Source organism: Macrobrachium nipponense, chromosome 40 (assembly GCF_015104395.2).
Source record: "Macrobrachium nipponense isolate FS-2020 chromosome 40, ASM1510439v2, whole genome shotgun sequence".
Taxonomy (NCBI): domain Eukaryota; kingdom Metazoa; phylum Arthropoda; class Malacostraca; order Decapoda; family Palaemonidae; genus Macrobrachium; species Macrobrachium nipponense.
This window is the reverse complement of record NC_061101.1, coordinates 18903862-18930578: the sequence shown is the minus strand read 5'-3', so window position 1 is coordinate 18930578 and position 26717 is coordinate 18903862. Positions and strand designations below refer to the sequence as shown.

The 26717-nt window shown below is 42.1% G+C and overlaps 1 pseudogene; it reads right to left on the bottom strand.

The window, feature by feature from the left end:
* The window catches only part of LOC135211967 (kelch domain-containing protein 3-like), a 93329-nt pseudogene that overhangs the window by 16735 nt on the left and 49877 nt on the right, over positions 1-26717 (bottom strand).

The window sequence follows — 26717 nt, the reverse complement described above, 5'->3', positions numbered from 1 at the left end:
TATATCGTCACCCTCATAAACTAAATGCCTAAGTCATTTTTCAGAGATTTTTATATTTTTGCCTAAATCACATCTCCAACATGTGGCGCAAATACTGATATAAATGCCCATGTCATATCTAGATAATAAGTGGTATAAAATTCCTCGTAAATTTTCTGCCTATATCACAAAATGACTTGGGCATTATTGTCTGTATTCCTAAGTCATGATTATGACCAGCAAAAAAATAAAATATTTCCTAAACCAAACAAGCAGTACTTAATCATTTTTTTATATAGTATCCCCTTAAATTATATTTTCTTTTATTGGACATTTATTAGTTTCTATAATTAATAACCCATGCTGCTGTTGTAAACAAAAGACACAAGCCATGGGGCCAGCCTTAAGTGAGTGTTGCCATTGAATATAAACTTACAATCACAAATGCACAAACTCGTGAGTGAAAAAATAATGTGACTTATAGGTAGAGGTAATTCATGCTGAGTTAGTTCATTACTAAGATATTCTAAAAATAGAGTCTATAGGGACTTTAGTAAAAAAGAGAACATACATCAAAAACTAACGAATCTATCAGTAGGGCAAAGAGCAATTTTGTTTAATTTATCAACTAAATCTAGAGAATTATATATATGAGAATCGGAGATGGTTCCAAGTAACGGGGACAAGATCCCTTTATAAATCCCTATCTGTCAGTTATACGAGCCTTCTTGTGTTGTCTTTTCTCGTATTTATGTCAGTATCTGCTCCAGTAAAGGACTTTTAAAGTCGAAAGATCTTGCAGACCTCCTTAGTTTATTTTTCCTTCGTGGCATTTATCTTAATTTATGGATTTATCACGTTCCTAACTTTCGTGATTCAGTATACATATATTATATATATATATATCTACTATACTATATACATATATATAATATATATATATATATATATATATATATATATATATATATATATATATATATATATATATATATATATATATATATATATATATATATATCTATATATATATATATTATATATATATATATATATATATATATATATAGAGTATACACATAGTATGGTAGGTAAAGAATATACATATTTAATTAATTTTAAAACTGTTGAATCCCTACATTTGAAAAATATCCCATGATCTCCCTTTAAACTAAGTGAATGTAGCACTAACAACTGCACAAGAACCACCGTTTTATTAGATAAAAACCTAAGGATAATTAATAAATAGTTCTGGATAAAAAGTAGCAAGCTACCTAGAATTGAAACCATTGAAGATATATACTTAAGGTATGAAATGTCTATGATCACCTAATAACAAAATTCAGAGAAAAGAATGTATAGTTAATGAAAATTATGAATTACAGTAATATTATTTAGTAGATGGAAATATGCTCAGCTGCTGCCCACTCAGCAGACACATGAAAACTGTGGTAGGCAAATACTACATACCTGTGAATCCTGATGGATCATACATATAGCTACTACTGCTCTTATGCCTGTCAGACAAAGGACTGAGGTGTCTTGGTCATTTGAAGATCAAGAATGTAGGCTACATAGGAGTGATGGGTTTATAGTGAAACAAATACTGTCCACCAGCTAAATCTAACAACATGCAAAGTTTAATTACATTTTGGCTATATAAATTTTCACCATCCAGCCTTGGCATCCAAATGATACGAGGAAATAAAATAATTATGCCTTACCTAAATCTAAAACGTGTAAATCATTGTGGTCTTTTAGGCTTCTATCCGAGTGGGGTCTGCAAAGCCAAGAATTGATCCTCTGCTTCATTATAATTTTCATTTGGACTGAAAAAGAAAAAACTACCTTAATCTTTTGGTAATAATAGAAAATATGAAGTATTTATGATATTAAAACAAAGTTTTATGGATACTTACCTGACAGTTATATATATATAGCTATAGTCTCTATTGGTCCGGCAGATTTTTCAAAACGTCGCGGGAACCGCCGATGTAGGTGTCCGGTTAGGTGGTTAACAACCCTTACAGGGTGGTACTTGGAACCATTCCCATTTTCTATTCCTCAGATCATCTCTTGCCCGACCTGTCTCCTGAGGGGAGGTGGGTGTGGGCCTTAAAATATATATATAACTGCCAGGTAAGTATTCATAAAACTTTGTTTTATCATAAATACTTCATTTTTATGAATAGAACTTACCTGTCAGTTGTTATATATATAGCTGATTCACACATTTGGAGGTGGGTGAAAGACAGCCAACATCGTTGGGGAAACAACTAAAAGTTGTAGGTTATAACCTTGATTCCTTACCTGCTAAGGTAGCTGACTTCAAAAGTTCCTGCCTCTTGAGTCGCTTTCCCTTAGGAGCGCCAGCCAGGATGAGACCTGCTATGCTGAAACCACTCAATAGAGTCTGTCAAACGGGGCGAGACCAACAATGTGACTAGACTTCTGCACTACCTATTCCCCTTTTAATTAACTGCAACCTTATTCAACCTAACCACCCAACCTTGCAGACTAGAATTTTATATATCTAGCTAGACTGAGGGTGCCATCTCGACCAGACCACTCCTCAGACAACCTAAAAACACAAACCCCATAAAGGTATGTCATACTAAAGTTAAGGTTGAGGGGAGGATAGTAACTCCTTCACCCAATAACGAAGACGTAGCTACGTATGGGCCCAAAGAGTAACACTTCTCGTAGTCTACTCTTACCTCTGAGATTATGAGAAGCGAATACAGAGTCGCTCCTCCAAATGTCGAGTCCATTATTGTCTAACTGAACATGTTCTGGTATGCCAAAGACGTTGAAATAGCCCTCACCTCATGGGCCTTCACTTTTAAGAGACCGAAGTTCTCCTCATCACATAAGAGGTGAGCTTCTCTAATGTTTCCCTCAAGAAGAATGACAATGCATTCTTCGAGAGGGGCCTTTGAGGATCTTTAACGGAACACCATAAAGCACTGGAAGGTCCTCTTAAATTTCTTGGTCCGTGACAAATATGTCCTGAGAGCTCTACTGGGCAGAGGAGTCTCTCCTCCTCTTGACCCACCAAGTTTGTGAGGTTAGGAACCTCAAACGTCCTCGGCCAGGGTTTGGATGGGTTCTCATTCTTAGCGAGGAAGTCGAGCCTTAAGACATACAGCCTCCATCTAGACTGAAGACTACGTGCTTTCTCCATCGCCTGAATCTCGCTGACCTTTTTTGCTGTGGCGAGAGCCATCAGAAATAACGTTTTCTTAGTTTAAATCTCTAAGGGTCGATTGCGAGATGGGTTCGAACTTCCTACCGCACAAGAACTTCAAAACCACATCCAAATTCCAAGCCGGGGGTCTTACTGTGTGTCTAGTCATTTCAAACGACTTCAAGAGATCCTTCAAATCCGTATTTAAGTTGATAGGTCGATGCCTCTATGCTTAAAGACTGTTGAAAGCATACTTTTGTATCCTTTTATTGTGGATACGGCCAGCTTAGATTCTTGTCTGAGGAGCAGAAGAAAAAATCAGCAATCTGACTCACAGAGGTAGTGGTTGAGGACACTTTGTGTCGTTTGTACACCAAGATCTAAAAGCTTCCCACTTCGATGGTATACTCTCTGCGAAGATATCCTCCTCGCTCTTGGATAGCTCTAGCCGCTTGCTCAGAAAAGCCTTTCGCTCTGACAAGCTTCTCGATAGTCTGAATGCAGTCAGCTGTAGAGCGAGGGGGTTTTGATGATACCTCTCGAAGTGCGGCTGATTGAGAAGCTTTGGACTGGAGGAAGGTTCTTGGAAAGTCCACTAGCATCTCCACTACCTCTGTGAACCATTCTCTTGCTGGCCCAAAAAGGTGCTATCAGGGTCATTCTCCCTGTTTCGAGAAGGGCGAACTTCTTGATGACCAGATTGATGATCTTGAACGGGGGAAACAAAACATAAGTATCCATCCCTGTCCAGTCCATCAAGAAGGCGTCCACTGCTATTGCTTCCTTGTCCGGTACCAGGGAGCAGTAGTTGGGGATTCTCTTGTTCTTGTTGGAGGCGAAGAGATCTATCGATGGCCTCCCCATAACTTCCACAGTTCCTGGCAAACTTGAAGATCGAGGGTCCACTCTGTTGGAAGAACTTGCCCTTTTTCTGCTGAGCATGTCTGCCCTCACATTCTTCTGTCCCTGTACAAATCTCGTTAATAGATTTATTCCATTCTCCTTCGTCCATAGAAGGAGTTCCCCTTGCTGCTTCGAATAGGGACAGAGAATGAGTTCCTTCTTGCTTTCTTTCTTATGTACGCCAGGGTTGTGGTGTTGTCCGAGTTGACCTCTACTACCTTTCCCCGAGACCACTTCTTTGAAGGCTTTTAAACCTAATAGGATGGCCATCAATTCTTTCTTGTTGATGTGCCATCCTTTCTGTTGCACTTCCCAAGAGCCCGATGCTTCCTTGTTCCCCAGTGTTGCTCCCCAACCTGACTCCGAAGCGTCTGAGAACAACACTAGGGGTCTGGGTTCTTCTTGTATAGGGATATTCCTTCCCTCAATTTTGCGGATCCAGCCACCAACTCAACTGTCTTTTGACGTCTGCTGGAATGGGAAAAGAAAAGGAGTCCTCCTGATTTCTCCTGTCCCATACTCTTGAAAGGAAGTGTTGTTCAGAGGTCTGAGGTGCAACCTTCCCAGGAGACAAACTGCTCGAGCGAGAGAGGGTGCCCAGCAAACTCATCCACTCCTTCGCCAAGCACTTCTCTCTCCCTGGAATTGCTGCACTTTTCTCGAGGCACTTGTTCGCCTCTCTTGAGAGGGAAAAGCCCGAAAACGAGCTGAGTCCAGAACTATCCCCAAATAGAGAATTGTCTGACTCGGTTCGGTCTGGGACTTCTTGTTGATGATGAGTCCCAGTTCCTGGGTCATCAGAAAACGTCTTTCTTAAGTCCTCCAGGACACTTGTTCTTCGATTGTGACCTTATCAGCCAGTCATCTAGGTTATAGGGATACCCTTATCCCTTCTTGATGAAGCCAAGCCGCTACATTCGACATTACCATGGGTGAAGACTTGAGGGGCTGTACTGAGGCCGAAACAAAGGGCTCTGAACTGGAAACACCTGTTCTGAAACCACGAATCTTAGGAATTCCCTTGAAGTCGGGTGGATGGGGATATGAAAAATAGGCGTTCTTGCAAATCCAGGGACACCATCCAGTCCCCTGGACGAACTGCTGCCAGCATAGACTGAGTCGTTTCCATAGTAAATTTGGTCTTCTCTACAAAGACGTTCAGTGCGCTGACATCTAGAACGGGTCTCCATCCCCCCCGAGTTCTTGGGTACTAGAAACAGGCGATTGTAAAAGCCTGGTGATTCTAGTTCCAGTACAGGTTTCTATGGCTCCCTTTCTAGCATCTGGTCTACTAGATCTAGGAGAGCCTCTTGTTTTCGTAGCGTCCGAGTATTGAGCCACTAAGGCTCTTTGGTGTTCTCGAAAGAGGTGGGCTTTTTCAAGAAAGGGATCTTGTAAGCCATCCCTGACGACTGAGAGGGACCAGGTGTCCGCCCCCCTCCTTTTCCAAGTCTGCCAAAAACTTGACAGTCTTGCTCCTACTGCTGACTGGAAAGCAGAACACATACAGGCCACAGAAATGGAGGAGTTAACTAGCATTATGGCCTGTATTGGATAAGGCACTGAGGGATGGAGCGAACGAGATGGCTCCCTGTTTACGGCGGGGATTTTGAAGAAAAGAGCGCTGTTATGCACGGGATCTAAACGATCTCTCTGCTTCGTTACCGCTGCCGCCTGTCTGTCTTCCTCTGAAATCTGTACTGGTCGGAGCCCTACCTCGAAAGGGCTGCAAAACCTCTTTCTTCTCTCTTTGTTGATGCCTGACTGACGGTAGACCCTTTCTTACGGAGCGAGTTAGAAGATCTTGAGTGGCCTTCTGAGTTAGAGAAAGAGTAATATCCCTAACCAGAGATTGAGGAAAAAGATGGTTCCGAGAGAGGGGCATAAAGGAGTTCCGCCTTCTGCGCGATCGTAACTCCTTTGGTGGAAACAAAGGAGCATAACAGCGCTCTTTTCTTCAAAATCCCCGCCGCAAACAGGGAAGCCATCTCGTTCGCTCCATCCCTCAGTGCCTTATCCATACAGGCCATAATGCTAGTTAACTCCTCCATTTCTGTGGCCTGTATGTGTTCTGCTTTCCTGGCCAGCACTCCCAGGGCCAGTCCAAGAAGCTGAATACTTCAAATGATCGAAATATACCTTTAACGAAGTGGTCTAACTCCGTCATGGACCACACAACTTTCGCTGAATTGAGGGCATGTCTCCTTGAGGAATCTACAATACCGGAGAAGTCCCCCTGGGAGGAGGCAGGTACTCCCAGGCCAAGAGCTTCTCCAGTTCTCGTACCACCATCTCCCGCCTTAGACGCCAGCTTAGCCGGAGGAAAGGAAAAGGTGGTTTTCACTGCTTGTCTTCATTCCTTCAACCAGTCTCCTATTCTTGCCATCGCCTTCTTCGCCGAAATAGACAACTTCATCTTGATGAAGGCTGACTGTTTTTGCGACTTCCTTCTAATGAACTGTGACTGAGGAGAACGGGGAGCCGCTGGTTTAAGTTCCTCTCCAAACAGCTCAAGGAGGAGCGAGAAAGCACTTTATAGTCGCAGCCGCATTAGAAAAAGGTTTCCTCAGCAGCCGCATTAGAAGGTTTATCCCTAATCCTCTGAAATTTCTTCTAATTCCAGACTTCCTTCTATCTCCTTATCCTTATGGGTAGAAGGAACAAAGTCGGAAGGTCCTTGTTTGATCCGAGCTGTCGTGTGCACCTTCATCAAATTATTGCTGATGAACACCTGTGTCAGGCGAAAATTCCTGAAGGTCAGATGCGTCCTTGTGTCGTGAACTGGAAGCGTCCTGACGTCGAGAGTCCAAAGTGTCCTGGCGCCGAACGGCTGGTACATCCTGAGGCCGATCCCTTGCTGCCATCTTTGCCTCGAGCGCTATATGTTTTCCCGACATCGGGAGCTGTATACGTCCTTCCTTTGAGAGCTGGATACGTTCTTTGCTAGCGCACTGTGAGAGTCCTTTCGTCGCGAGATGCATGGGTCCTGGCGTCGAGGGCTGGCTGCGTCCTGGCGGCGAGAGCTGGATGCGTCATGTCGCCGAGAGCTGGTTGCGTCCTGATGACGAGTGCTGGATGCGTCCTGAAGAGAGTACTGGATGCGTCTGACGTACAACAGTGGATGCGTCCTGTCCGCGAGCGCTGTATGCGTCCTGCAGACCCACCTTGGATTGTGCTGTTGAGCGACAGACTGTCGGGAACGAGCGCTGCTTTTCTCCTGGCGAGGAGACCTGAAGGTGTCATCGTGCCGAGCTACCAAGTTCCGTATCTCGGCGTCTAGGTGAAGGAGAGGAGAGCGACGAGAGCTAGATTTAACGTGGCGTAGAGAATCGAGGGAAGGTTTAGCAGGAGAAGAGTATCGTAACCTCCTGACATCACGAGGACGGAGTTGTTCAACGTCTTTGAAAAAGGCGCTTCCTCCCTTGATCTCTTCACTGGAGCCTGTCATCCTTACGTCTGCCCGACTGGCGAGAGGAGGGCGATTAAAAGCTTCTACTAGCGAAGTCAACTGCTCTTGCATGACCGCCATGAACGATCTCGCTACCGTTGCTGGGTCCTGCGGTCCGAAGGACACAGGCGTCGAGGTATGCTGGAAGAAGGAGAAGGTTCTCTAGAGAATTCCCCTTAACCTGAAGGAAGAGGAGATCTCTCATGTCTCCATGCGTCTGCGGAGAATCATCCTCTCTAGTTCTCGTCCTTTTCGTAGGCGATGCGTCCAAGCCATCATCAGAAGGAAAGGGTTCCGGGCTACTCCATCTACTCGAATGGGCGAACGAAACCGCGTCAGATCAGGATGCTGCTTCCAACTCCTCTTGAGCGGTCTAGACTCCTCATACTGCCATCTGCGTCGAGGAGAGGGGCTCGGAGAAGATGCTACCACTTCGACACGCCTTTTCTGTGGCGGTCATAAGCAGCCTGGGAAAACGCAACAGGACTGCTTGAGGCGACGGCTGACCGAGAATCAGTTCTTCTCACCCCCTTACGGTCATTGACGTACCTTCTCCCCTGGTCCTGGGAGCTTGGTAGAGGTCTAGACCTAGGGGCATGACAGGATCGATCAGTCGCCACCTCCACTGCACTTTCACAAACACTATCACTTATTTCACCTTCACTCTTACCTTGTTTTAAGGCTGCAAGTTGCTCCTTAAGAATTTGCATCTCAGCCGCCATCTTGACGTACTGAGGGTCATCCAAAGTAGCTACAGGTCCTGCTACAGGAGAAGGAGCTACTACCTCAGGAGCAGGTTCTAATAATGCAAGGGTTAAGGGAATGGAAAGGTCTACACTAGCTTCACTTCCAGACCTAGATTTAGATTTAGATTTAGAAGCCCTCCTGACTTGATCTAATTCCAATCTACGCACATAGCGTTTCATATCCAACCATTGTTTCTCATCCAAACCTTTGCAATTCTTTACATCTTTTATCCAAGGCACATTCAAAACCCCTACACCCCAAACAAACAGTGTGAGGATCGACCGAAGCCTTCGGCAATCTCACCTTACATCCTCATTCACACACACTCGAAACTGTTTCTGAGACATCTCAAATCAAAGAATCATCCAAAGAATAAACCAAAATAAAGCCAAAAGCGATTGCCAATCCACAGAATACGTCACCAATTTAGTAGAAATACAGCGACACAGGAAGCGAGCGAAAAAACCCGACGGCGGACTAACAACGATGTGACAGTCCAACTGGCAGAGATGATCTGAGGAATAGAAAATGGGAATGGTTCCAAGTACCCACCCTGTAAGGGTTGTTAACCACCTAACCGGACACCTACCACTCAGCGGTTGCCGCGAGTTTTGAAAAATCTGCCGGACGATAGAGGACTATAGCTATATATATAACTGCCAGGTAAGTTCTATTCATAAAAATGCCTATTTCATCAAAAACCTATTTTGTACTTCAACAAGCCCTGTTTGTGCAGTGTATGTTAATTTCTTATGTCAAATTCAATGGTATATGAAAAAGATCAGTTGACTCACTTAGGAAAGTATAAACATAGTTCTTAGCTCTTGGGTAACCAGTAATTAAATCATATTTGATGAAATAAAAGTAACTCTAACAATCTCTCAGGAGAGCTGTGTATGTTTTTATTAAACTTCTAATTATCTTACTTTTTTCTTGCATTGGTGATAACTGAATTATATAATAAGATTTTCAGTGAACCTCTGATTAGTCTGTCAACAGCAGTGACGGTTTCCATCAGCAGACTGAAGATAATTTCCAAAGATTTTCAAGTACTTCCTTTATTATGTTTGTTCACCAGCACGGAGCTCCGAAGTCTCTTTGGTTTCATCTTAGTTTTGTATTGATTTTTTGATAAATTTACTTTTCAAATTGTTTGAGGAGATATTGCTGAGGGTTTTGCTCTAGTTTATTAGTTCCAATATTTATTTGCAAAGTGTTAGTTAATTTATTAGATACTGGTCAACATCAAGTTTTTATCTAACATGTTCTTGGTACACTTCATGTCAAGTAAGTTAACCCTTAAACGCCGACTGGACGTATCATACCTCGACTAAAATTGTCTGTCAGGTACCAAGTGGACGTACGATACGTCGGCTACAAAAAAGTTTTTTTTAAATATTTTGCGGAAAAAATAGTTATAGGCCTAGTTTGCAAAAAAATTTAAATCATGCACAATGAGGGATGCTGGGAGTTCACGGATCATGCTATTGTTTTGTTTACAAGCGTTACCCAGGCACGCATGCGCAAATTTCTTTCTTCTTGCACTACAAAGCATCAGCGATGCATCGTCGGGAGAGCGATTTCTTGCCGCATTCGTGTTTAGCAGAACTTTTTGCGATTGTTAGCGTATTGTGACGCAACAGGACGTTTACAGGGGTGTTCCCAACGTCGTCAGGACCGTGAAAGGTGCGTAGTTGCCCGTCAGTAGTGATCGTGTGAGGCGAGTTTTCAGACTTGGATGCTGGAGAGGGACCAAGCACCCAAGGTGACCCAGCTTTTCAATGCCGTGTTGTGCGGCCTCGTGTGGCCGAAAGTGACCAACGACCACATCCTGTGCCTTTTACGACCGCTAGGAAGCATCGGGGTGCCTGAGGGCATTCGTAAAACATTTGGGAGGACTCCAACAAAAGGACATAGATGAGTACTTGTTGGAGCTCGATCGAGAGCAGGTGGAAAGTCCTCATTTTGATGGCAGTTTAGTCATTCTAGTGACGAGGACATCACGCCCAGTTTCGTCAGTGATGACGAATATTTGTTGCCCCCAATGTCCGTACAGGAAGCCACAGCCTGAAAGTGAACTGGAATTCAGTGGTTTCAGTGCCTATGAGGGAGAGTCTGAGGAGGAGGAGGAAGCACCAATTTTTGCTGGTGGGGACGAGACAGAAAGTGTTGGTGAAAGCGAGGGAGATGGGCCAGTGGGAGGGTGGGAGTGCGAAGTCGTGCCAAGCACGTGCGTGGGCCACAGAAGGTCGCAACGTCGCGGCAATTTAGGTGGAAGGCCGTTCGTCCGAAAGTGACAAGGGTGGTTGGAGGACCCCACCCTACCTAACATGCACCCATTCACGGCAGCACCTGGACTGACCGTCCCTGTGCCTCTCACTGCACTGGGGTTCATTCAGCTCTTCCTGACGCAGGAATTGCTGGAATACCTCGTTGCAGAGATGTTCAGATTACTCGGTATTGCAGTGAGGAACTGCAGACATTGTCGTATCGCTGGCGGGGCTGCAACCTCACGGACATGGCGCATTTTTTGGGGCTCCACATTATTTTGAATGATGCCTGCTACCGACGTCAGGCAATATTGAGGCGTAAAAATTTTTTTCAAGTACGCCGAATGTGCCCGGCATTACGGCCCGTGATAGCTTCCTGGCATTGGACAGGTATTTCAAGGCCTTCAACCAAAGGGCCACACCCCGGAATAACCTTGACTGCCTCATCTTTAGTCCGCCAGTGTTGGACTACTTCGTGAATGATGCGAGTTTCTCGTGGTTCCTTCCAAGAACCTTCTTTGGATGAGGGAATGATCCGCCTTACAAAGGGCGCTTTAAGTATAAAAAAAGTGATACAACCCCAAGAAGCCATAGGAAATATGGTGTGAAATTATTTTTTATTGACGGAGTCCAACACTGGATACGTCGTGGACGGTTCTCTGTGTATTTCGGGGTCCTTCTCCACGCTGTGTGACACTTGTCTTTGGTCTTGTGGATTGTTTCCAAAACCAGGGATACCACCTGGTTTTATGGTAATTATTATAACTCGGTATCCTGGCCCAGGAACTGTATGAAGCAGGTGTGTACGTCAGTGGTACCCTCGGTTGGTGCGTGGGGCCCCGAATGTCCTTAAGAGATTCGCTGGCCAGCCGCAACAACTGGCAAGAGGAGAGACAGGGTGATATATATATATATATATATATATATATATATATATATATATATATACTATATATGTATATAATATGTATATATATATGTATATATATATATATATGTATATATATATGTATATATATATGTATATATATGTATATATATAATGTATGATATATATATATAATATATATATATATTATATATATATATATAGTATATATATATATATATATATATATATAATATATATATAATATATATATATATACTATATATATATATATATATAATAATAAATATAATATATATATATATATATATATATATATATATATAAATATATATATAATATATATATAATATATATATAATATATATATATATATATATAGTATATATATATATCATATATATATATATATATATATATATATATATATATATATATAGTGGTACTTGAGATACGAAATTAATCCGTTCCGAGGCGGCCTTCGTATTATGAGTTTTCGTATCTTGGAACACATTTTCACATGTAAAATGGCTAATCCGTTCCAAGCCCTCCCCCCCCCCCCCCAAAAAATCCAAAAACACCCCAGTAAATTATATTTCCAGGCCTAAAACAACACTGTTCTAGGGTTACAACGCGATCAGACGGAAGAAATAAGACTCCAAAAGGCAAAATACTGTACATACTTGAGTAAATTATTCAACTGCATGTAATGTTTCAACCCCATTTTACTGCATATATTAGGGACTTTAGCATATGTCCTTAGCAATAAGCCTAGCCTATGTTAGCGGTTGCTACTGTAGCCTAGTCTATGATTCTGACATCTAAACCTAAGAGCTAAAAGCTTAGAATATGCCAATAAAATGTATAAATAATCAGTATGTACTCATTTCAAATAATTATTAATTAATCATTAACTATAATACACAGACAAACAAAAAACAAACCTTCCAATCGATGTTTACATTCAGCTCTTATCCGTCTTACGAGTAATCGAACGAGCGCCAAGCAATCATTTTTCCTAGCACACAGTAAGCCATAAATTGTCATTAGTATCTCTCTTCAACTAATGAAAAAACCAAAACAGTATAATAACCATTCATTTCTATTCTTTATTCTATCTTTACCTAATGGAGATACGAGTTACTGACAGCTATAATGAAACATACTTATACGTAACGTAATAATAAAACAGAAGAATTCTAAAAAATACGTATTTGTTGGCAGTCTGATTTATTTATATTTTATGATCTCTAATTCACAATTTTTTTATTAAATGTATTGCACGTACTCATTTCAAATAATTATTAAGTAACCTTTAACTATAATAAACAAACAAAAAAAAGCTTCCAAATGTCTGTTTACATCCAGCACTTACGAGTATCGTAACTATCGACAAGCAATCACTTTAGACAGTAAGCCATAAATTTTCATTATCTCTCTTCAACTACTGAAACTACCAAACAGTATAATAACCATTCATTTCTATTCTTTATTCTATCTTTACCTAATGTTTTTTTTTTTATTAAATGTATTGCATGAATAAGTTTTTCAATTTACAGCATCCTTTTTGTTTACCAATAGAATACTTAAAGCACAAGGGGTATATGGCTGATCAATAGGAGAGCAGGACCTTATGGGGTGACTAGCATCAGGAACCAATGGGAGAGCGGGAGGATGGTGGCGAGTTTACTCAGCTGGCTGGCGCGAGTTTTTAAAAATTGTTCTCGTGGGGTCCGGGCGAATCTCGGGACTTTTACAGCAACAACCTTTCGTATCTTGAAAAACTTTTCGTATGTAGAGCAGTAAAAATTTTCGTCATTGGCTTTCGTATCTCGAGTTTTTTTTGTAAATAGAGCCTTTCGTATCTCGAGGTACTACTGTATAATATATATTATATATAATGTGCAAACTTTAATACATGTCATTGAGAAGATGGTTTTTTTTTTTCCTAGAATTGATTTTTTCAGAGCCTTCCTCATTCTATGTATTTTATTGGAGGTGTAGTGTTTGACATGCCCTTTGTCAACCCAAGGTTAGCTTAACTTTGATGTTGAGTATTGTCTTTGGTTCTTGATTTCAGTAGAGGTGATTGTGGTTGGAATGCCTGGACTCCTATTGTGCCTCCAGCTCTTTCACCTTCAGCATCTTTGCCTTATTCAATCTCCTTTTTCTTGGCATGATATAAAGGGCTGCATTATTTCAAGTTTAAACTCTTATATGATGGCGTTAAAATTAGTTTTTCACCTCCTATGGAGATACAGGGAGGAGAAAGATTGGCCCGTAGTTACTGCAGTCTGCATACAGGGCACTCTTGGAACAGGTAATGTATTGTTAGGGTTACTACGCTTACGCTCACCCACCAAACCAAAGATAATACATACATAAAAATCTACAGAATCTAGTAATCTTAGAGAGACAACACACTGGTAAATTTTTTAATAAAAAAATGGAAGAAGCCAATGTCTGCATAAAAGGACTCAATACAATGCTGTGCAATGTAATGAGAAATGCTGCAACTGGACATCCGTGAGGAAAGACAACAAAAGGTAAAGCTGAAACGGGACACTAAAGAAGAAAAATAACATAAGGGAAAGATCAATGTAAAGGGAGAAGAAAGTAACACAACCAGGGAGTGGAGAAAGGTTCCAAAAAATCATAACAGTACAGTATACTGTTTTAGCACTGTTTACAATAAACAAAATATGGAGAAAGGGCTACCTGCCAGCAAGAACCTTCAGTGCAACCATGCTTTGTAATGTTGCAAGAGGAACAGTTTTGGCTACAGTGTCAGAGGTTAATTTTCCTTATCACAAAAACTAATGTTACAAGGAACCAAGAGCCTTTATCAGAAAGAAGTAAAATGGGTTGCCTAACTAAGAAAGAGGAGATAGGGCTGCCTCTCGCAATATGTAACATGACAGAAAAAAGTCCACAAAGAGCACTAAAGCTTGACACTACAGAAAAAGACAATCTAGAAACCAAGAGTTCTGATTTCTGCTCAGCAAATGAAGATTATGGTAATATGGAGGGTGTTACAAGGCTGTCTGAGACGAAAGGAACTTTTTTGTATCATATAAAAACAATGGTGATAATATCCACAGCAAAAAAAAAACACTGAAACCTCCTTGTTACAGCAATCAAGACTCAAACACAATAAATAAAGGAAGAATCTGAAATGAGATTGCAATACTGTATTCTAAATAGCAAAGGAAGCTTATGAAAACCATAACCATAACGTTAAGACCTCAGGTTTGTTATGAAAAATGGAAAGTGATAACAAATTTGAAAAGCACAATTATGAATTGGATATCAATCATAATTGTGATCCATCCAAGAGAAATCCAATGAAACCTGAACATAAAGAAAAGAAAAAAGCCACAAGTAGTAAGTTTGCTTAATACAGCCTTGTTGACATAAAAACAGGAAATATATACAGATTCTTTTAAGGCCTACCAAGAAAATGACCAGACAACATACAGAAAAATTAAAAGGGACCTTGCCTATTTGCCTATCTGCAAAAACAATTATCATAACACCTACCTAGTCCCTCCAAATAAGAACATTTTGGTGCCAACAACACAACAGGATTGTCTTCTCCTTGGGCAAGGTCCTTCACCAAGGGGTTTAACTTCACCCCATTGACGTGTTGCTGAAGAGGAAAAAGTAATTATTTTACGAGAAATGTTAATTTTTCTTATTGAAGCTTCAATAAAAATATCAAATGAAACCAAGATACCATAACACATTCTAAATAGGCATGAGTGAATTTCATATTCGCAGTAGTCTAATGATTAAAGAGGACATCGTTACAGTCAACACCTGCTATTCGAGGACTCCCGATTCGTGACTCGCGCGATTCGCAGATTTTTCTATGGACTGTATACTATACCCATTATTTGGAGAAAATTGACCTATTTGCAGTATTTTTTACTTCAAAATATTCACAATTTACTGTACAGGCAGTCCCATTATTAGTGGAGACTCGGTAATGGCGATCCGGTTTTATGACATTTGTCTGGCACCATAATAGGCAGTTTCAGTTACCAGCGCCATAAGATGCTTATAATAGAGTTATGGTGCCATAAGGCGCTGATAAGAGTTACGATGTCATAACATACCAACAGGGAGTGGCGCCATTCACGACTCTCGGTGTCATAAATCAGAGTTTCAGTTAATGGCAGTTTTCGCTTATAAGCACCCCGCCGAGAATGGAACCCCCACGGCTAACTGGGGACTACCTGTATTTTCATATAATTGATGACTATTGTGAACTTTGTGATACTATTAAAATACAAAGGTATAAGATTTTTTTTTTAGATTTTTTTGTTTCAATTATCAAAATAGGCAGTTCTAATAGTTTTTAGAGGGGTTTTAAGTATTCATGAGGGGGGTATGGTACCCAACCCCACAATGCAGCGGGTCTTACCATACTGCCAAAACAACGAAAAACAAAAGTGGCCACTTGCTTCAAGTGATTCCATGTACAGAATTCAGTTTTAGAGCACAATGACCAGTGAAGTTCACCAAAGCTAGGTGTACTACGTATATGACAATTGTGACGAAAAACATCAAATTACATAAAAAACAAATGTGTATTTATGTATTTGTAAAGGGTGGCAAAAGTTTTATATAGTAAATGTGTGCCTCTTGGTCACACATCACTCTAAACATATTCCATTTTTATCATTGTCTTTAATCATACTTTTACATCTTTATGGACACAAAGTGATATAACCTTATATGAAATCACCATCACTAAATAACCACTTTTCAGAGGGGAGGCACTGAAACTTTTGCCACTTTATGAAGATCATCTATCCATTGATTTCTTAACAAACAAAAAAAAAGTCAAGGGTGTGATCTTGGTTACTGTATAACAAAAGGCACACTTGATTGTTAGATTAATTTTATAATCAAATTACATGATTAAAACATGCATTATGTTATTTTTCATTTTATATGGGACGGCTTTACAGCAGCAGTGGGGAACCAGTACCGAATGCGGTCATACCACTTTATAGTATTTCAAATCATTTGTGAACTGCAGGTTATTCTCACTAGACAACACTAAACAAGCTAACAGCAATTCCATCATTATTCAAGAAACTAATTTACCTTGGTTAATAGTACAGTTTATTTCTTAACTTCATTAACTTTCATTTCCATACCTCAAATTAAGCATAATGTATATTCCCAAATCTATTGGACTTGAAAGGAATTTTCAATACAGCCAAGCCTTAACTGGCTACAAACCATGGACCAGTCCAATTAAGAAATAAGTCAATTTTTGCCAACAACAAGTACTTAAGCAACTTTGTTGTTGTTAATAATATATATATATTTCTAATAATAGTTGAAAAAAATTAATCCTTGTTGCAATGTCGAGATTTAAAAAACCCATACAAATCCTCCGAGCTAGATGCTTAACCTGGAAATCAATAAACAGTGAAGGATCAATTGGAGAAATGTTGTCCTTTCCCACTGCTGGTTGAAACCACCAAAGCAAGGTAGATCTTACCTCTATGAACAACTGGAAAATATAAAAAAAATCTCATTTGAAAAAATGGTCAAAGTTTTTTGTTATAATAAAGAATCTTTTAATATAAGAAATATTACAGCTTAACATAAATTGACACCTTGCAAAAATTTAATTATGTTCTTCCCTGATGTTGAAACCACTAAGGAAGTAGATTTTACCTCTCCAATAGAACAAACTGGAAATATAAAAATCCTCATTTGAAACACCAGATGGACAATTTTTATAATAATTCCTTCTTAATATGTGAAAACAATATAACAGATTACATAATTTAGACAGCTCCAAAATTTAGTAAAAGGAAAATATCTTCAGTAATCAAATTAGTTATAATTTTATATTCTTTCGAAACAGATTGCAATTTCTGATATTTTTATACACCAACATTAATCATCTTCTGCACCTCTGTCCTTAAAAACATCCTTTTCCATTCCTGAATTGTCCATATAATTCTTCTTTTTCTTTTTAATTAACTTTTAATTGAAAACAAGTGAATACCAATCCCCAAAAAATAAAGTTTACTTCCCCCCCCTACAATTTCATTAAAAAACCTAAGAGAAAAAATAATACATATATGAGAATGCTCTTTTACGGATGGCTTTTTTTTTCATTCAATCCTCATATATACGTCTTTATGGCATTCACGTAACTATTTTTCTTTGTTATGATTCACATTCATTAACCTCATAACAGACATTAAACACCTAACCTAAAATACCTACCACGATGTACAGCCTTATGCTTACAGTTCACTAATACAACATATCTTTCGATAACCTTTGTTTTAAACTCCACATCAATTGCCTACCAATGACTTTTTTCTTTCATAATTATCCAGAAGGGCGTTTTCCTCATCCATTGAGTTTTTACTGTCTTCTTGCTCCTGATATCCTTTTCAATAAACATTATGGTCATATCAAAACAGATTTGACTGAAAACTCTTTGTGCTTAATGGGGGGAGCTCCCTTCAAATAATTAAACTTTTGGTAAGCCACTGATAAAGATTTTTTTGGTTTTTGGACCCAAAACCAAACCTCACCAGATCTTCACTACATTCCCAGTTTACATACCAAGTGCCCATGATGAGGAATGAACTGTCCTCCTTGGAAGATTTCAAACTCCCACAACTGAAGAGGCTGTGAACCTCAGGAAAGAATAAGCTACAGATTTTTACACTAATCTGTTTTTCCCATAGGTACACAAACCAGAACCTCTCAATGTATGAGCATCTTCAGCATAAGCTGCAACAGTCGTTACACTTGGTAACAAAACTGTCACCCTGTGGTTATGACTGTGATGTCAGGGAATATCTCAAACTCACCTTCCTAACTACACACCTTATCTTTTGACTACAGAGGCAAAGCAGGGGTGGCAGAGATGGGATCATACTATATAACACTGGTCTGAATACTGTATCTAGGAAAAATAAAAATTTATAAATTTGTTATTTGCACCTAAAAAATAAAAACCATCATCTTTTATATAGCAGACTTAATCTTTAGGTTGGTAATTGTCTCTGACAACTGACTTGGGTTAAATCCCACCCGGAAATGTCACATTTTCAGTTATGTACATGAATAAGGGATGCAATGACTCCTGTAACATTCTACTTGGCCTAGCATATGGGATGACAGAGCAGAGGGGCCTTGGGCATGAGTGATACTAAAGGAAAACATCAGAGAGCCATGAAATCCCCCATAAAAGAATGAGTGCATTTAAATTATTTAAAAATCTCAGCTGCTACATATTCAATCACGTTCTTACCAAAGATATGATTACATTATATCTTTCTAAAAAAACTGTCAATGCCCAAGTGCCTTATCAGCTATTTTTAGCCTATCTTACAGTAAACTTGCTTAAAAACCTTAAATTCCTATGTAGGTGTTTCTAGCATGTTTAAAGTATGCTATGCCAAGATGTAGGCTAATGCAAGGCCCTAGGAATGTTAAGGTAGGCTAAGCCCGACTAGCTTTGATGTTCACTAAGACAACAGAAACAGAAGTTGAATTACCACAATCATGGCAAATTTCAAACTTTGAAAGTTTCACTCAATCTTCTCAATCCCCACTTTTATATCTAAGCAGGGAGTTGGTTACTCTTAAGAGACTTCACTATTTCCATCAAAAGCATCTTCCTCTGGGACACCCTTCATCAAAGCCTCCCTCATTTTGCTACACCTTTTAATTCTCTGCCTCTCTCCCCACCATTTAACCCTAACAGGTTCCATCTAAAACATGTTCCCTCCTTCTTCCTCACTTCATCACATGCCCAATTCATCCCAGCCTCTTACATCAGTATACACGGTAAACCCCCCGGGATTCGTGGGCTCGCAATTCCCGGACTCACCGCTTATGGATTTCCCTATGGATCAATGTGTCCTTGTGCTGGGAAATGTGCTGATTTTATCCTTTTTTTAATATATACATAAGCATAAACATATTAACTGGCTATAAAATAAACATATTTTCTAGGAAAATTTGTATTTTTCATAGCTACAAACCTGAGGTCTTAACAATTGGATAATTTCTAGCGCCTAGCTGGATCCAGTTAAAAAGCAGATGAAAGCAAGGAATCTTGTGAATTCTGGCAACGCATGCATAGATCGGGGTGAAGAGTGGTCAAAGACCACGCATCTACGCCAACGCATCAGTCTTCCCAACTCAGGATGTCTTAACACACAGAGGGGCGGCTAGACGTGGGCAGTATAATGTTAAGACCTCAGGTTTGTAGCTATGAAAAATACAAATTGTCTTAGACTCATACTTGGAGGGAGGTACAAGACATCCTAAACCGGTGGGGGCTGGGGGACCTACCCACCAGTCCAGCTCCAGAAGAAATGACTTCTGGAGAGGGACTGAAGCCTGTTGAGAAGCTAGATAAATTGATATCAAACCACTCAGACCCTGAGTGACGTACAATGATATATAGGAGAATCATTGCGTAGGGAAGCAAAGAGAAACTCTGACTGTCCAATAGCAAACCAATACACTAGGGTTTGTTACCACTCCCAACTCCTCCTTGCCAAGGAGTGGGGCATATGCTACTGAATAGGGTTTGATATTTGTATATTAAGCGACCACACTATCAGTATGACTACCTTACTCACCTGTATCAGACCAGTCCAGTGAATGACGGTGTCTATAACTTAACACCGCCGAAGAAGAAGGAAAGGTACAAGAGAAAGAAGGAGACCACAACTCATCTATTCTCTCATCCACACAATCATCTTAGGTAAGATACAAAAGTGCCCTGTTAAGGGCAACTATGAGTTACATAACCTGTTGGGCAGCCACCACAGGGCCCAGGGAAAACTTGTCCGTAGATCTGTGGGCAACATCCTTAAGATAGAAAAGAGGTGAACGTGGGACTGGTGTAACCAAGTACCAGCGCTCAGCACACTATGTACAGCCAAGTTTTTTGAAAGCCAGAGAGGGACCAATACCCCTAACGTCATGCGCTCTAGCCTGCACAGACGTGGTGGCGTTTATCATCAAGAGCCAAGTAGGCCTGTCTGATGGCTTCCCATATCCAAAAAGAGATAGTATTCCTAGACACCTCTTTCTTAGTACGGCCTGTGCTAACAAAAAGTCTGTGGCAGCCTGGTCTAAGGAGACCGAGTCCTTTTAAGATAGCAATGCAGGGCCCGGACCAGGGCACAACAAAAGCTCTTGAGCATCACCACCCACAGTCATTCAGTGATGGAATGGAAAAACGAAGTGAACCTGTCATCGTGCACAGAGGGATTTTGGGTCTTGGCCATGAATTCCAGGACAAATTCGAAGGAACCCGGCCCTCAACCCCTGGTGTGCTTCACATCATAGCTCAGACCATGGAGCTCTACCTACTCTTCGAAGATGCCAAGGCCAGAAGGAAAACTGCCTTGAGCATCAAATTCCTGTCAGATAAGTGACACAAAGGTTCATATAGACCCTTAGTGAAGCTCTTGAGAGCCAGGGAAACATCCCATGTTTGGAGGCTTGAGCTCTCTAAGAGAACTCAACTGCTCAAACCTCTTAACTAGCAAGGAAAGTTCCCAGGACGAGATGTTGATACCTTTAGGCGGATACCTTTAAGGCATAACACCAAACTCAGGGCCACCCTGTAGCCTCTAATGCAGGACGGACAAACGTTTCTCATCTCTGAGGGAAGTTAAAAAGTCTGCTATTCGCTGAGTAGACGTTGCGAGTGGAGAAAAACCTCATTTACGACACCAATCACAATAGATAGCCATTTGCCTTCGTAAACCGAGTAGGGTCGACTTTCTGAAAACTGCTGGACATATGCCCTGCTGTTCTCTGAGAAAAGCCTCTTGCTCGGAGGAGATACTTGATAGCCTCCAACCGTGAAGAGACAGGATTTCTTACTGACTGGTGGAACCTTCCCGCATGCGGCTGACACAGGAGATGCCGCCAAGGGGGAATTTTCCTCGGAACCCTCTGACAACAACGAGAGCAGATCTGGAAACCATTCCACCTGAGGCCACAGAGGGGCTACCAAAGTCATCCTGAGACCCTGTGAAGTCATTAGCCTGTTCAGATCTTGATGGATCAAACAAAACTGAGGAAGGCATACACCTCCAGGTTGTCCCAGGGGATGTTGGAATGTCTCCTCTGCTAACGCTAAAGGATCTGGAACCACTGAACAAAATACTTCCTGATTCCTGTTGAACCGAGTCACAAAAAGTCCAGCATGGGTCTCCCCCAAACCTGGAAGAGTTTGTCTGCTACCACTTGATGAAGGGACCACTCTGTGCCTACGATCTGATCCTGACGACTGAGTTTGTCTGCGACCACATTCATTTGCCTGGAATACCACCTGGCTGACAACTCTACCGAATTGCTGACCGCCCACTGTGAACCTCGACAGTCAAGGCGTGAAGTTGACGAGAAACCAGGCCGGCCTCTCTGTTTGTTCACATAGGCGACCACCGTCCTGTTGTCCGACATGAGAACACAGATGACCTTTCTACCTTCTCCTGAAACTCCTTCAGACCCAGGAAGGCTGCTTTGCAACTCCAAAACATTGATATGTTGCTGTTTGTCCTGATGCAATGAAGCGCCTAAATGAGCCCCCCAACCTGCGAGGGAGGTGTCTGAGAACATAAGTAGTCCAGTGGAAAAAAACCCAGAGGGAGGGACTCTTCGAAAGGTATTTCTAGTCGTCGTCCAACAACCAACGAAGGTCTTCTTTCTCACTTCCAGAGACAGAGGAACCTTTAACAGGGGTGAGTCCCCCGCTGGAGACAAGAATTCTCCCAGTCTCCATTGCAGAGACCATAGATGAAGACGCCCATGAGGGACCAGCTTCTCCAGGGAAGACAAAACTCCCAGAAGAACCTGCCACTGATGAGCTGACTGATGTGGTTCTGACAGGAAGTCGCGCACCACCACTCGCAACTTCTCTGATCCGATGGGAAAACTTTTGCCACTGTCGTATCGATGACCATGCCCAGGTAGAGAATCCTTTGACTGGGTGCGAGGTTTGACTTTTTCTGGTGACTACGATGCCCAGTTCCAGACAGAACCGAAGTAGACGATCCCTGTCCTGCAGCAGCTTTTCCCTGGAAACTGCCAAGACCAACCATCGTCGAGGTACTCAGCAAACGGATCCCCTGAGCATGGGCCCAACTTGATAGGAGAGAAAAGACCCTTGTGAACACTTGAGGGGCTGTTGTCAGCCCGAAGCATACGACTTTGAACCCGAAGACCTTTTCCCCTTTTCCCCAAGAGAGAAGCGAAGGAGCTTCGTGGGACATCGGATGAATAGGGATCTGAAGTATGCGTCCCTTAAGTCTATCGACAGCAGAAGTCACCTTCCCTCACAGATGCCAACACTGAATGCGGGGTCTCCGATCTTGAGCTTGGGCTGCTCTTCCTGATGAAGTGATTCAAGGGGTGGATAAGTCGATCACAGGTCTCCAACCTCCCGACGCCTTGGTCACCAAGATGTGACTTTAAAAACGCACCACTTCCTCTATCGCATCCTGTCCAGCACCTTCTGCACTTCCTCCAAAGAGCCAAGAACTTTAGAGAATCTGGAGGATATGCCTTCCTGAGCTGAAGCTTGTCTGACAGAGGAGGAGAAAAGTCGAATGGCAGTAGGTATCTCACCCGAAGAACATCTACCACCCATTTCTCTGGCCCATAAACTCTGGCCACTTGGTCCAATGGCCCCGCCAGGCACCCTCCCACCCGTGGCGCAGAGAGGGAGAGGCACCTAACCTAACGATGGCCCCCTTTACCTCTGCCCTTTGGGCCCCATTCTTGGCTTAAAGGAATGAGAGTGAAAGGGACGTTGGTCCTCTGATCTAGGCTGAGACGAACGGGGAGGCCCTGCCGAAACCGAACTCCTCGACGGCCTACCAGGCAACGATCTTCTTGACTGCTGCCTGGACGGGGGGTAGGAGGAGGAGCCAGACATCTCCGAGGACGAGAACTCGGACTTAGACACAGCCTGGTGCTGGTCTATTGCAACTTCCAGCTCCGTCCAAGAAAACAAATGTTGGGACTCCGACAGATCCCCATTTCTCAATGCCAGCAAGGACTACGGGTCAACTGATCTCTCCATCCTAGATGAATCCGCGTCTCCTCTGATCAGAAGGTTAGCCCATAAATTAAACACTGAGGTGAGCCCATATACGAAAACGCCTTGCCTCCCGGACTGCAACAGACTGGCAAGCGAGGATGCACTCATCACCCTTCTGGGGACCGTCAGAAGCTACCTTGGTAATGACCATAGACCAAAAGTCCAGCCAAGAAAACCAATCTGTAACATGGAGGCTGCCGTAGATGCCAACGCTGAGGCATCCTGTGGAGACAAGGACGGAGCCCCCAACCTCACCTGCTCCAAAGTCAATCCTGGCTTCAGGCGAATGACGTCCGGGTTAAGATGACACGACATCAAAAACGCAGTTTTTGTAGCATAGTACTTCCTATGTCTTGTGAGAGGCAGGGGTAGTAGCTTGCAGAGCCCCTAGAGCGAAGCAAACTGTCCCGGTCTGAAACAGAGGTTAACCTTATGCAAGAATGACTGGACATGCCCAACAAGGGAAGCTCAGACAATGATTTGGGATCCTGCATAGCTCCCAGCAAGGCTTCCAAGCAGGATGGAGTGTAAGACAACTGAGTCCGAGTCCTACTTACCAAATTGTTGAACCCACGAATGAGATCAACAACTTCTGAAAAGGAAGACAAAAACTCTTGCGTGTCTCCCTCTTCCTGCTCCGGCAATGGAGACCAACGACGAGAAGGGTGTGTAGGCTTCTCTAAGGCACCTTCCCCATTAAAATTTTTTACGGAAGGATCAGCAGCTAAACAGCCCAAAACACCAACTAAACTGTCTGGGCTGGGTCCATTTGCCGACTCCCGCGACGAAACCCACTACAGCACTAGGAACATCACTACACACTCTTCCAACAGATGACTCTTTAACGTGTCTGCAAATGGTCACAGGCATTACAGACGTACGAACGTGCGTTGGAGAGGAATCCTGAACACTTGAGATCAAAGGAGAATCCCCACAGTCGAACTCCTGGAAGCGCCAGTAAGAGGGGCAGGCAAACACTCCTGCTGCACCAACTCTGCGCTCACAACCTTCGACCTCTTGACAGGCGCCTTGAGATCTTGCGGCGACGAATAGGCCCTGGAGAAGAAGAGAGCGCGCTTGCATCACGTGCACGGACGGGGGAGGTTACAACACGCTCGCAACGTGCACAGACGCAATTCGATGCAGAGGACGAAGCAGCCACTACAGATTGCGCAAGGGAAGGTACACTAACACTCTCCGAACAGCAACATTCTCAAGAACACATCCGCATTGTTCCTCCCTTGTAGGCGAAGAAAGAGCAAAGTCCTTAGCCTTCCAATGCTTGATACGCCAACGTGGCGTAGAGGGGGAAGGAGGAGAGGAAGACAGCACTGGTTCCTTACGCGATCTCTTTGCAGGAGGCGGGGACAATGCAATACGTTTCCTTCCGTCCTCCCAGCCGACAAGGCAGCCAACTTATCATCCAAATCAGAGTCCAACCTCTTAAGAACCGCGTGGTATAAAAGCCTCAGACGGATCAACAAGAGAAGACTCCGATGACATGGAAGGGAGTGCAGCGAACTTGGCGGCAGGGAAGACGTCACGGCTGAGAGAGGCAGTGCAGAGGAGACGACTGGGAGTGACGTCACAAGTGGTGATGATGTCACTGCTTCCCCTTGGTCTGAACGGGAAGCAGACGCCACTGGGGCGGAGGAATACAAAATGACTGATCCCGGGTGAGTCATTAGCAGGGCTGATACCACGACTTCCTCTGACTCGAAGAAGTGGCAACAGTCACTGGCGGAGCAATACAAAATGGCTGACCTCAGCTACCCATGAAGACGAGGCCAGGAGGATGGGGAACAGGAACCCCCTAGCCTGAGCGTCTTCCAAATTGTCGCCATCTTGGATGCCTTCCTGGGAATCTATCTCTGGAAGAGGAAGGGGTGGGGCGACATTACAGAAATTAGCCTGAGGGCCTCCCGATACTTCCAACAATGAATCGATGAAAGATAAGGAAGGGGACAAAGGCGCAACACTACTATGGGGTGTGTGTAAAGCAGGAGACAAAGCATCGGGAAGAGGAGAAGAAAAACCTTCCCATGAAGGAAAAGTAGGAACCCACTGATGCTCTCTCTTGCTATAAAACGACTTCCACTGCTTTTTAGGCCATGCACGGCATTCCGTGCAAGGATTCACTATTGTACAAACATTAGAGCAGCACCTACTACACCTGATGTTGGGGTCAGTCGCAGCCGAAGCCAAAAAACAAGAACATGGAAAACTGGAGTTCCGGGGCACACACATTGACGAGGCCGAGACGGAGCAGAAGCAACCATACTATCAGCCACACACACACACACACACACTAATTACAATCGAAACGGGCAATGAACCGGGTAAAGGCCGAGAGAGTCAACCACAACTCTCACCCAGGCGATTAAGAAAAAGACTGATGCAGTGGCATAGGTGCATGGTCTTTGACCACTCTTCCACCCGATATACGCACGCATAGCCAGATCTCACAAGATTCCTTGCTTTCATCTGCGTTTTAACCGGATCCAGCTAGGCGCTAGAAATTATCCTATTGTAAAGACCGAGAAATTTGTTCGCGTATGAACAATTATATTGCCTATAAATTTCTGCACATTCTCAAACTAAAATTAACATCCTTTACTTTCTGTGTCAATTACCATCTTAAATGGTCAAATTACTAGGTACAGAGGGGGAGAAATGGATGCTGGATTTATTAAATGCTATATGTGAAGAGGAAGAAATGCCAAGGGATTAGGAGGAGAGTCTAATGATATATATATATATATATATATATATATATATATATATATATATATATATATATATATATATATATATATATATATATATATATACTATATATATATATATATATATATATATATATATATATATATATATATATATATATATATATATATATATATATATATATACACACAAGCAGAAGGGAGATGTCATGGATTGTGGTAACTACAGGGGAATTAAACTAATCGCATGGAGGTGCTGAGGAGTCACATATGTGGCGGTAAAATATCAATGTTTCTGTAGTGAAGGATTAAGTTTCAACAAATGTATTTTTAACACATTTTTTAAATTCAATAAACTTTAACCTGATTGGAGAAACAAATACACAGTTATGTAAATGTACATATATTTCAGTTTAAAAACAGCAAAGATAGCTTTTGGGAATCTGT